This window comes from Nicotiana tabacum, chromosome 12 (assembly GCF_000715075.1).
Source record: "Nicotiana tabacum cultivar K326 chromosome 12, ASM71507v2, whole genome shotgun sequence".
Taxonomy (NCBI): Eukaryota; Viridiplantae; Streptophyta; class Magnoliopsida; order Solanales; family Solanaceae; genus Nicotiana; species Nicotiana tabacum.
Genome location: NC_134091.1, coordinates 110,082,938 through 110,097,005, shown reverse-complemented (window position 1 = coordinate 110,097,005; position 14,068 = coordinate 110,082,938).

Sequence of the window (14,068 nt, the reverse complement as noted above, 5' to 3'; positions counted from 1 at the left end):
CTCTGATACCACTTTTGTCATGACCCAAACCGATGGACCGCGATGGGCACCCAGTAACTTACTCAACCGAGTACCAACATAACATATCTTTTCATATCATACTATCATAGATAACTGAGCCGGAAGGCTGTCGTGAGATAAGTAGAATACAACATGTAATACCAACTTATACATAAGATATACGGGCCTATAAGACCAAAATAACCACTCGAACACTGAACATAGGCTGACAAGGCCATACAATCTTTTACGTACATGACATCTGTCTACAAGCCTCTAAGGATACATAATTTTCATAAAGGTCGGGACAGAGTCCCGCCATACCAAACAATACACGTCTAAATCATACTAACCAAACAAGCAACTTCGAAGCAAATGGAGCGCACCAACATCTTCTGATGAGCTGATCGCCTACTTGGAGGACTCTCGACCTGTCTATCGAGACCTGCGGGTATGAAACGCAGCGTCCCCGGGCAAAAGGGACATCAGTACAAATAATGTACCGAGTATGTAAGGAATAAAAATCAGTAAATAATAGACATGAGAGAAACATGGAGTAAAAGACTCGACATGTATGCCTGCATAGCTCTGTGAATCATTTCATTTTTATAATGTCATGCATATGCATATAAATGTCATACCATGCATAGGTATATGCGTTCATAACATCATCAAGCCTCTGAGGGCATCCCATCATATCATTTCGGCCACTGTGGGCAAATCATCAACGTATACCAGCTAATCAGGTGGTGGTGCGTATATAACGCCTTAACCTTTTCCCATATCCCATATACATATAATATATTTATATACGCGTATATAACGCCATCTGGTCATGGGTTAATATGCATGTATAAATGAATGCAATGCATGAGAAATACGTCAATAAAATCTTTTGGAGTGTCATAAGACCATTATGCCTCTGATTAATATCATGAAACAAACTTTATCAACTTACGTATTTTCTGAGACCCATAAACAGACAATAGTATAATAAGACTTATGGAAAAACAAGAATATACACATCTCTAGCATTTCTACGAATAGAGTAATTTATGAAAGTTGTGCATTTACTCATTTCGTTTATATCGTATAGATCATGCCAAAGAGAAAGAAGGGATGGCCTTAACATACATGGAGTAGGGAAAAATCCGTATGATATTCTTGGAAAAGGTTGCACCGTACTCCCTTAGAATCGCAAATTTTCACGTTGCTAATGTGCTAAGAAATCTCGTTGGATTTCTTTTGTAGGAATTGGTTGAAGATTTTGTAAGAAATCTCGTTGAAGCCAAAATAATCGTTGGAATTGTTCTTGTTGGATTGAGATAAATGTTCGTTTTTGAAATGTTGGAATTAGGAACAAAAGTTATAAGATTACCTTTGATTATTTTAAGGCCAAACAATGATCCTGAAAATGCCAAACTTCTAATATCTTTTACGTAAGTGTCATGTCTATGACCTTTTAAATAGCCACCTTTCATTCTAAGCTATGAGTCACTTGATGTGAAATGGGGGGCTGCCACCTCATGCCCTTTAATACTTATCCAATATATTCCCAATTAATTAGGTAATATCCCATTACCCAATAATTAACTAATTACCACATAATTAATAATTATCTCAAAATAATCCTATTCCCGAACTTACGTCGATTAAATTACGACGAAACCTTAATGTACGAAAATGCAGAATGTAACATCTCATTTCCGAGCTTATATCAATTTACTTATGGTGTACTTCCATGTACGAAAACATGGGGTGTAACACACTCCCGGGCCCACGTGCCCCGATTTCGAAAATTTTTGAAGAAAATTGTTATCCATAACCTCACGAACTCAAATATATAATTTTTACTAAACTCCATAACAAATTTCGTGGTAAAATCTAATTTTTATATATATATAAAAAAAAAAAAAAAAAAACTAGGTTTTCACCTAAATCCATGATTTTCACTAATTTACATGTTATAATCTACCCATAAGCTATGTATTTAACTCATGTTATGTAGAGATTACTTACCTCAAAATGCTAGGTGAAAACCCCCTTTCAAGAGCTCCAAATATCATCCAAGAGATGAAAGGAAATGAGCTAAATGGCCTAAGTCCCACATTTAATAAGGTTGTATACAGGTCGCAGATGTTGCATTTGCGACACCTGGTTCGCAAATGCGAAGGTCGCAAATGCGACAAACTCATCGCAAATGTGAACATGGGCTCTCACTGCCAAGGTCGCAAATGCGACCAAAGTGTCGCAAATGCGAACACTGCCCAGCTCAGGCTTCTTCGCAATTGTGAAGCCTTCCTCGCGAATGCGAACAAATTCTCGCAGTTGCGAGACCTGCAACAACTGCCAAGAAACATCAGAAAAACTAAAGTTTTTCTCATCCTCCCGAACGTCTGAAACTCTCCCAAGCCTTTGGGGCTCCACGCCAAACACCCACACAAGTCTAACAACATCATACAAACTCGCTCAAGCGATCGAAACACTGAAATAACATCAAAAACCACGAATCAGACGCAAAAACGCATGGATTAACTCATGAACTCAAAAATTTCTAAAAATACTTCCGCGCGTCTGATTCCTATCAAATCAACTCGGAATGTAGCCAAATTTTAAGTGCAAGTCTTAAATGACATTACGGACCTACTCCAACTTCCGGAATCGGAATCCAAACCCAATATCAAAAAGTCCACCCTCGGTCAAACTTTCCATAAACTTCAGATTTTTATTTTTCGCCAAAATGACCCCGAAATGAGCTACGGACCTCCAAATCCACTTCCGGATGCGCCCCTAAGTCTAGAATCACCATACGGAACTATTCCCAGGATCGGAATCCCAAATGGACGTATATATTGTAAAGATCCACTTCAACCCAAACTTATAAAATTCACCCAAAATGCCAACTTTCACTATTAGGCGTCGAAACGCTCTCGGGTCATCCAAAACCCGACCCGAGCATACGCCCAAGTCCGAAATCATCATACGAACCTAATGGAACCAAGTGTTGATTCTGAGGTCGTTTACTCAAAAATATTGACCGAAGTCAAACTTAGCCTTTTAAGGCCAACTTAAGGAACCAAGTGTTCCTATTTCAGCCCGAACCCTTTCAAATCCCGAACTAACGATCCCCGCAAATCATAAAAGAGTAAAAGCACGTACAGGGAATCTTATTTAGGGGAACAGGGTTCTAAAAAGCAAAACGATATATCAGGTCGTAACACTACAACCCAACAATTGAAGCCCAGACTTATTAGGGTCCAAATCTTCCCAACTTTAAAGCAAGTTTGAATACCATATTTCCAAAAACATGATTAAGTATATAGCATTTAAGGACTAATATACATTATTATTTATCAAGTTTAAAGAAAAATAAATAAAATCAAATAAAAATAAGATAAAAAGATAAAAGGAAAGAATGAACCTTTAATGAAAATTTTCAAATTAAATGAGTCTCCAAGAACCGGTACAATAATTTAGACGAACGCCGAACAAGCATAAGGGAAGAAGAACATCAAAACTAGTGAACGGAGCTCCAACGGAATCTTCGACCTCGACTATTGACTTCACTGTTTGGCGTGTAACAAGGGATATTTTGAAGTATTTTTGTTAGGTTTTGGGTGATGAATTGTTGGATTTTTCGAAAGAAAGACACGAGTAGAAATTTCCTTAGCGTAGAAGAAGAAAACAATTTCTCTCAATTCCCTCCTCTCTTTTTTTCTCTCCCTTCTTCTCCCATTTTTCTCTTCTATTTATAGAAAAAAAATCGAAAATTTTCAGATTTTATTTTTTAAAAATTTTTCCCCACCTTCCTTTTATTTTATTTTCTTTTATTTCCCACTTTCTTTAATTTTCCTTTTTTTAAATTTCCACTTTTTTTTTACTTTTTTTTTAAAAAAAAATCTACTTTCTTTTACTTTTTTTTAATTACCACCTACCTTTACTTTTCTTTTCTTATTTTTCACTTTCTTTTACTTTTTATTTTTTTAATTCTCGCATTCCTTTACTTTTATTTTTTTAAATTCCCACTTTCTTTTACTTTTCTTTTTTAAATTTTCACTTTCAATTTTAAATTGACAAAAATGGGTTGCTCGCTCTAGTGGTAAGCACCCTCCACTTCCAACCAAGAGGTTGTGAGTTCGAGTCACCCTAAGAGCAAGGTGGGGAGTTCTTGGAGGGAGGGAGTCGAGGGTCTATCGGAAACAGCCTCTCTACCCCAGGGTAGGGGTAAGGTCTGCGTACACCTACCCTCCCCAAACCCCACTAGTGGGATTATACTGGGTTGTTGTTGTTATTCTTTTTTAAATTCCCACTTTCCTATACTTTTATTTTTTAATTCCCTACTTCCCCTTTTCCCCCTTTTTTTATTCCACCCGAAATTTTAAAAAAAAATAATTAATTTTTTGTTTTTATTAATTTAAAATAAAGATAAAAATTAAAAAATAATATTAATAGTAATAATTTACCTTTTAAATTATTTTTAATTTTACACTATAAAAAAGGTGTAACAAAGCTAAAACCTGTAGATTAAACCCCTAAAACTATTTACATAGTAGAAGGTGATAAAATTTTAAATATGGTAAAAAATTAGGTGCTCACAAAGGGTGTGTAGAGTTTTCTAAGTCATGCGGGTTTTTACCGGCGCTTTATCAAAGATCTCTCTAAAGTGATGAACCTATTATGCAAGCTCCTTGAGAAGGATGTTAAGTTTAATTTCAATGATGATTGCATGTTTGAATTGTTGAAGCTCGAGTTGACAACTGCTCCTATCATTACCACTCCAAATTGGAGTGTGCCTTTTAAACTCTTGTGCGATGCAACTAATGTAGCGGTTGGGTCTGTTTTGGTATAACGTATTAACAAAATTTTTCATCCCGTCTACTATGCTAGTAAGATCATGAATAGTGTCCAAGTCAATTATACTGTTACGGAGAAAGATCTCCTTGCTATTGTATTTGCAATTGAGAAGTTCCGCCCGTACTTGATGGGTGCCAAAGTTATTGTCCACACAGACCATGTGGCGCTTTGTTATCTTATGAGCAAAAAGGATTCTAAAGCTCGGTTTATGAGATGGGTGCTCTTGTTGCAAGAATTTGGCACTGACACCCAAGATAGGAAAGGTAGTGAGAACCAAGTGGCGGACCACTTGTCTCGTTTGGAGGAGGAGGGGAGGCCGCATGACGGTCTTGAAATCAATGACTCCTTTCGTGATGAGCAACTTTTGGCAATTTCAATGAAAGAGGTGCCTTGGTTTGCGGACTTGGCAAATTTTCTTATGTGTGGAATCATTCCGGATGAGTTCTCTTCAAGATAAAGGAAGAAGCTCAAAAGAGATTGTCTAAATTATTATTGGGATAAACCATATCTTTTCTGGATTTATACGGATAGGGTGATTAGGATGTGTGTACTGGAAGAAGAGCAAGGTGATATTCTTAGGGCTTGTCATTCTTCTCCAAATGGTGGTTTCTATTGGCCTACTCTTTACAAGGATGCTAGTGATTTGGTGAAGAAATATGACGAATGTCAACGGGCCGATGGAACCTCAAAAAAATAGAAATGCCTCTCACGACCATCTTGGAGATTGATAGTTTTTATATTTGGGGCATTGACTTTATGGGCCCTTTTGTGAGCTCTTGTAGAAATACCTACATCTTGGTCATGATGGATTATGTGTCCAAATGTGTTGAGTCTGTCGCTTTACCCAACAATGAGGCGAGAAGTGTAGTGGCTTTCTTGAAGAAGAATATTTTCACAAGATTTTGTACTCCACGTGCAATCATAAGTGATGGGGGTCATACTTTTGCAACACAGCTTTTGATACTTTATTTAGAAAGTATAGTGTTACTCACAAGATCATGACTCTCTATCACCCACAAGCTAGTGGGCAAGTGGAAGTCTCCAACTGAGAGATAAATAGTATCTTGTCTAAAACAGTGAATGCTAATCGGATGGATTGGTCCAAGAAGCTTGATGATGCGTTATGGGCTTCTCGGACGGCTTACAAAATGCTATCGGAAAGTCTCCATATCGATTGGTGTTCGGAAAAGGTTGTCATCTTCCGATGGAACTAGAGCACAAATCAATTTCGTCGCTAAAGAAGTTAAATCTTGATTGAGATGTAGTCGCTAACTTACAGGTTGCACATTTGAATGAATTGGATGAGTTCTGGTACCATGCATATGCGAGTTTGTCCTTGTAAAAATAAAATATAAAATATCTTCATGACAAATATATTTGGAACAATGAGCTCAAGGTGGGAGATCTTGTATTGTTGTTTAACTCTAGGTTAAGAATGTTTCCCGGGAAGCAAAAATCCAAGTGGAGTGGTCCATTTGAAATTATTGGTGTGACACATTTTTGTGCATTAGACTTGAAGAACAAGAACTATGAAGTATTCCGAGATAATGTTCACCAGGTGAAGCACTACTTGGGCAAGGTTGGAGATAGCCACGTGGTGGCGGTCATTCACTTCACTTGAGGGTATTTTGTGTCGTGCCACGACGTTAAATCAGACGCTTCTTGGGTGGCAACCCGTGCTCTTTTCTTTTTTCTTTTATACTTAGGTGTTATTTGTGTTCTAACTTGATTTGAAGTGTGCTACAAGGTTGAGTGTGACTTGCAAGAAATGGTGAACTAAAAAATGGCTAAGTGTTTAAGGATCTGCGAACCGCACTTTATTTATGCGAACCACACATTTCTGTGTGCCACGGCAGGAAAGCATTCCATGTTTATACCATGTTGCCATACTGAATTGTACAAGTAACTGCAAAATCTAAGTAGAAAACTATTGCATGTACGTAATGTTTGAAATCTGCGGTCGTACTTGAAATTGCACGGTCCACAGTTTGGTGTTTTGAACAAATTGTTGAACGCTAGTGCTTCTGCAACCGCACTTAAAATGTGCGGACCGCAGAATTCTGATAGTGGCCGCACATAGACATCAGAGGTCTACCCTTGTTGAGACACCTATATGCGAACCGCACCTACAAATTTGATTGTCTTCTAATTTGATTGTATTCAGAGAGAGGCTTCTGCGCCTCTAAAATTTGATTGTCTGAAGTGCGGCCACACTTGCAATTGTGCGGTCCGCACTTCCATTCTGCGGCCGCACATAAAAAAATGCTCTGATCGCAAAACCCAATTCCAGCAGCCTGATGTTTTGTCGTAACCTCACTGTGTCCACAATGTTCTCCCTTACCTACATAAGTCTTGACTGTGTTAAAAGATGAATTGCAACTAACAATCTTCTTTGCTTTGATACAGACCATTTTTTGATCACACGGCCTCGACAAAACGACAAAAGGAAGAGGTGAATCTTCTAGGGGTCGAGGTAGAGGTACCTTGCCCCTTGGCTAACCCAAAACTATCCAGAATAAGTCCACATCTGGAAGAAGGAGAGGTGCAGACCTTTCCGAGTCTAGTTCCTATGTCCCGTCTAGGGAAGCTTCAGAGGGAAACTCAACCTCTATTTAGAAGGAGCATTTAGCCACACAGTCTAGGCCACATTCAGCTTATAAATGAGGCCTCTTCTTCTCACAGCACTTCTGAGGAGTTGAAAAGTGCTAGTGTAACGACCCGGCCGGTTGTTTTGAGTATTATAGCCCCGTTCCCCCATTTACTATTTTTTCTATGCTCAATTATTTTTATGTGACTTGTCGGGGTAGTTGGTTTGGTTCCGGGGATGTTTCAAAATGAATCGGGACACTTATTCCCAAGGTTGGAAGCTTAAGTTGAAAGAGTTGACAGGATGTTGATTTATGTGTACATGGCCCCGGAATAGAGTTTTGATGGTTTCGATAGCTCCGTATGATAATTCTGGACTTAGGAGTGTGTCTTGATATTGATTTAGAGGTCCGTAGATGATTTTGGCTTGAAATGTTGAAAGTTGGAAAATTAGAAGTTTAGAAAGTTGAGAAGTTTAACCGAAATTTGACTTTTTGACTATGATTAAGAACTTAGAATTTTTCGTATGGAATTGATTCTTATAGCTTGTTTTGATTGTATCAAATTGTTTGTGGCTAAATTCGAGGCGTTCGGAGGCCAATTCGCGAGGCAAGGGCTTATTGGAGTAGGGATTTGCACGGCTCGAGATAAGTAACATTTCTAAACTTGATTCTGAGGGTAAAAAAATTCCTGAATTATGTGTTATATGATTGGTGTGGAGGAGACGCACATGCTAGGTGAGGGGCGTGTGGGCGTGCATTATAGAAATTGTGACTCAATCGATTCCGTGGAGCTGTGTAGTCAAATAATCTTGTCATTATCCATGTATTTTTCATGCGTTAAAGAAATAGAGTTGTGACTCATGTAAGAAATCATACATAGGCCATATGCTGGTATTATTGGGACCCACAGAGGTCGTGTTGCGGCTGAATTACTTGTTTAATTTGCAGTTATGTACTCAGTCACATCTAGCATTTGCATATCATATCTCAGTCTCTGTTGTTATTTATTGATACATCATATCATTATTTTTGGGCTATTTTCATGACATTGTGAGCCCAAGAGAGAGAGATTGATGATTGAGTGAGGCCAAGGGCCTAATTGTGAGGATATTTATGGGATCGGGTTACACGCCGCAACAAGCTTTATTGATTCATGTCATGATTGGCTTATATTAGCTCTTGGGCAGGATCCGCCCCTCCGGAGTCTAACTCACCAGTAGTGAGTGCAGGTACCTACTGAGTGCGAATGTGAGTGCCAAGTGTGAGTGCCGAGTGTGAGTGCTGAGTGTGAGTGCCGAGTGCGAGTGCTGAGAGCGAGTGCTGAGCGATTGGGAGGAATGAGTGACTGTGATGAATGAGTGATAGTGAGGAATGAGTGAATGTGAGGAATGAGTGACTGTGAGGATTGAGCGAATGGGAGGCATGGGTGATTTGATACTCTGAGAGTATGCATATAATTTCATCATTGTTTTGCATTACAGTTAGCATGCATAATTGACAAGTAGATATAGAGATATATCATTCCTCATTCTAGTACACTTGGCATATTTTATCTGTTTTGAGCTTAAACTGCTGAACTTGAAAGCATGTCTACATTTATGTACTGTTAGTTCTATATTTGTACTATACATGTTGAGCCCGTCACTACCTTCAACCCAAGGTTAGGCTTGTTACTTATTGAGTTGGTTGTACTCATACTACACCCTACACTTCGTGTGCAGATCCAGATATTTTCGGGCACGATGGTTGCTGATTTTTGGAGGTTTATCAGTTCGGAGACTTTCGAGGTAGCTGCCTTGGCATCCACAGACCTGGACTCTCCTACTGTGTCTTTTAGTTTTGTTTATATTGCTTTACCTTCCTAGATAGTGTATTTAGCAGTCAGACTATGTTGTTATTTAGATGCTCATGTACTCAGTGACACCTGGATTTTGGGAGGATATTGTGTTGAGTCGTAGTATTTCGTATCAGTATTTATGAGATTGTACTCTTAAACTTATTTTATTATATTTTCAAACTTAATGAATTGCGTGATTTATTGTGATTGTCGGCTTGCCTATTATTGCGATAGGTGACATCACAACAGGTGAAATTTGGATGGTGACAGCTAGCCAGACCTCTAAGCCGGTAGCTGCCCCAGACACAGATGCACAGACTATACAGGACATCCCCGATGATGGTACACGGGGAGATGATACATCCACGGGTGTGGAGAGATTGAAGAAAAAGGAGATATGGGAGGATAGGTTTGTTAGCTTGGCTGACTTCCGTATGTGGTGGCCGATAAGATCCTTGACACTTGAGCGCAGTTTCTCTTAAAGGATTTGGATAGATACAACACGGCGGTGTTGAGGCAGTTCAGAGCAAGAAAGGGATGGATGTGGCTTATTAAGAGAGTTGAAGATTCCAAGGAGTACCTCGTCCGAAAGTTCTACGCCAATGTTTCTCACATCAAAAAGGGACGAAGGTGACCAAAGTATGCAACCTCAAGGTGAGGTTTGATCAACACACACTAAATGCGTACTTGGGGTTTGAGGACTTAGAGTCGAAGGAGTATATGGAGAAATGTGCTATGAAAGAAGAAGTCAGCCCTTGGCTAGCAGATATCTTAGCACTACCAGGGCTACCACCACTATGGATCACTATTGGGGTTCCCATCCACCGGAGCACATTGAGTTTCGAGGCAAAGGGATAACAGACTTTTGTATGCAGCAGACTTGATCTGTCCTAGAACGAGACTCATTTTCCTCTTCCACGTGCTATTTTTGTGGCTTCTATCATGGTCGGGTACCCAATTAATATGGGTGTCGTGATGTCGGCCAATATTTCATTGGTAGCTCAGTAGACCAACATGGCCTACCCTTATCCCAATACTATTATAGAGTACCTTACTCTATGACCGAGAGGTATTGAGTGGGTAACTTAGAGTTGAGATCTATAATACACCCCAATCAATAAAATAAGTGTTAACGTAATTAACCTATTAGGCGAACACCTAGGCGAAGGTTACATCCCTAGGCTTTTACCTATTTGAAAACAGCCAAAAACAATTAGTCAATTTCTAGTTTTATTCTCTAGTTGATCATTGATAGTGTAGTTTATAGAAATAATTTGCAAAACTAACTTGATTGGAAGTGTATTTAAGTTGTTTCGTCTTTACATATCAAGTATACACTCTAACGCCCATTGTTAGCTCCCTGAGAAAATCGACCCCGACTCATAGTTGGGTACTATTCTTCCAACAACCTCTTTCTCTCAATGTTGAATGTGGATTGGGAGTGGATCAGAGCTTATCCATACTGAACTCTACCGTAAATATGTTTATCTATTTAGTACTCCAATGGAAATAAGCCTTCTAAAGAAACTTATCATTTCGACACTCCATTGTAAATAAATATTTCCCTTGTAGAAGATTATCTATAGCTAGTACCGTAGCAGCTTACAAGCAACTTAAACAGCAACTTGCAGTAGCAGCTTACAAGCAACTTACACAGCAGCTTGCAGTGGCAACTTACACAACAACTTACTTACTTATAATTATAAAGGATAAATTCAGTTTATTATATATATTAGTTTGAAGTTGAATAATATATTAGTTTTTCTCTATACTTGTCTTTGATTTATTTACTTTATGGCCTTTATTTTATAACAATGATTTCTTTTTATCGTTTTGACGTGACAAATAAGTATTTGTTTAGGGATTTTGGCACGTTCTGTTTTTTCTGTCTTTTTTTCCCATACATATCCCATAGAATGTTCACATGAAATCTTGTAATAAACTTAGTCATAAATTTTAAAAATTACTCAGTCATGATTAAATAACAAAAAAAATTATATACAATAAATATATTTTGTATTCGTCGATTTTGATGTATTCTGAGATTTCTAGAGAAAATAGGTCTTTATGGTGGTCTCAGATGGTGATGAAATTAGATGTGATGCGGCTCTTTTCTTGATGGCAGTAAGGAAGCATGACAGTGGAGATACAATAACAATGTTGTTGTCGCAGGGAGCAAATGGATTCAAATTTTGGCCCCTGCTTGCCCTGTGGGCAAAATCTTATAAGAGTTACCCATAGGACAAGCAAGAGGTAACAGTTGTTAAACTTGAAGTTCTGTCCATGGGGCAGCGAGGACAAAAATCCAAAAATCCACTAATATGAGAGCTATTTGTGTACTTCACCAATTTTCTCTCATGTATTTTTTCTCTTTTCCTGTGTTGCTTGAAGTGCTCAAATAGGCCTTAAGGGGGATGGTCTTAATTTTTCCCCCTTTCTCTATGATTTGAACTTCAAGTTTAACAAGTGGTGCCTCTCGCTTACTCCAAGTAATATTTTTAACATTTGACTTTAAAATTCTGTTCATAGGACAAGGGAATCAAAAGTTAAAGACTGCCCCAAGAATGTTATATTTCTGTAATTTTTTGATGATATACAATCCTGGTTAGGTGGTGAAATCGAACAACTTGGCTAAGAGGATGTTAACTTTTTATCCCTATGGTTACTTTTGGAAGATTCCCGGTTAAGTGCAGCTTCCGCTCAAGTTGGGCTTCGTATCCAATTGGGCTGAATCTGATACTACCCTAATAACCATCAGCAAAAAATAACCTAATAATTTTGGTTCCTTATATATGATGTCATAAGATGTTCTAGGGCTTTTATATTAGATGTTTTGTTTAATGGTGGGTGTTTGGGCAATTCGGATTAGATATGAAAACTTCGATTTGAACTTTTGATTTTCGGATTGAAGAAATGACAATCCAAATAAATTCGGATTGGATCAGATTTTTTGACTTTGGATTCAGATTAATCGGTTTGGATATTTGGGATTTTCAGTTTTGAACTTATAAGTTGAGATGTTTCTTCTTTCTATGATAATGAACATCCAAATGAAGCTAAGTATTCATGTTAAATTGCCTAAAAAGTTCCTCATTGTCGCTGCAATCATCCAAATAAAGTATTCAAGTAATGAAATTATCATCAAGAAAATATAACAAAGATATTAGTAAGGCCGACAAGAAGTAGCAATAGTAAATCATATCTCAATAGAAAGTATTCTGATAGTAACTTAGTAATTAGTATTGAATATATGAGATTATCTCTAATGGTTAGGATATTGGACCTGTTACTATTGGCATAAGGATAATAGACTAAATATAAATATAAAAATTTTGATTTTTCGGATATCCAAAAATCTGAAGTACCAAATACAATATCCAATCCAAAATCCAAAAAATTAATAAATTAAATCTAAAATCCAATCCATAATCTGAAAATCCAAACCAAATATCCAAACAATTCGGATTTTGGGTTTGCCCAAACTATGCTCACCCCTAATTATGTTAGCGTAATTAGGGTACATTTCATTTTTATTTTGACAAAATGTACAGAGTGAATCCATGCTCCTCTCTCTATATCATGTATAATAATGTTATATTTTTAAAAAATTGCTTAAATATACATGTGTGTACCCAAGCTCAAAGAGTCATATGGTTCAATGATTATTGGGTGCACCTTTACAAATGAAGTTAGAGGTTCAATTCTTAGTTTATAGGCATGTTTAGTGTCGCCTTGTGTTTTAATTAAGTATTTTTATTTTTTATTTGATTTATTCATTCATAATCCCTAAATCTAACTCATTGAAATAATTGATTTTCCTTTGTCATCGCAAATTTTTATATAATTAAAACTAATAACAATAGATGATATAGCATGTTTCATTGATCTCAGCATTTTTGATATGGAGTATAAGTATATATGTTAAAAATTACTAAATTGTAAGAAAAAGTTTAATTTTAACCTATAATATCTAAATGGTAATGGATTCATGGTAAGAACCTAAAAATTAAACCCGTTAAATATAAATTCTAGATTCACTTCTTTGTAATTCTTGGAATTTTGGATCCACTTCTGCCCACGATAAAAGTTCAGGTAGCTAGCCATCCAACTGAACTACTAAGGTTCCCTACACTTTTGATTTACTTTTCGTGTAAAGTTTATCTTTTTCTTGAAATATCACTTTTATCTTTTGCAAGAATTGAACTCCATGGTACACCGATGAATAACATCACTAGCATAGAAAATGAACTCGTAGTACTTTTTGTAGACAGGAAGAATGTGTTTCTTCTTCTTCTTTCTTTCTTTCTTTTTTTTCTTTTTTCTTTTTATACATTTTCTACATGAAGAAAAACCAGAACAAGCGATAATTAGAAAAGGCGAGAAAGGGGGCTGGATGATACAACACACTTCTCTAACAAACTATAACATCGTTACATGCTTTCCCCCAATTCTTCTTTTATGTTTTCTTAGGTTAGTCTGTTATACTTTATGCCAAAGCCAAAAGGTCCAAAAATAGAATGTAACATCCTATCTTCATCTAAAGTTTAAAAAGGTGAGGCAAATAGTGTACAATAATACATGACATTTTTTATATATCACGCAATTAACAAACTTTGGTTTTGTCATATTCTAATCAACAAAAAGATTCATCAGTGTTTATCAATAAGGGAACTAAGGCTTAAATGTTGCTTAATGGTCGCAATTATAATTTAACGTACAAGTTTTTGTGCAATGTTTAAATTAAATCTCTAATAGGTTTTATCCTCTTCAATTTACACAGTTATAGGAA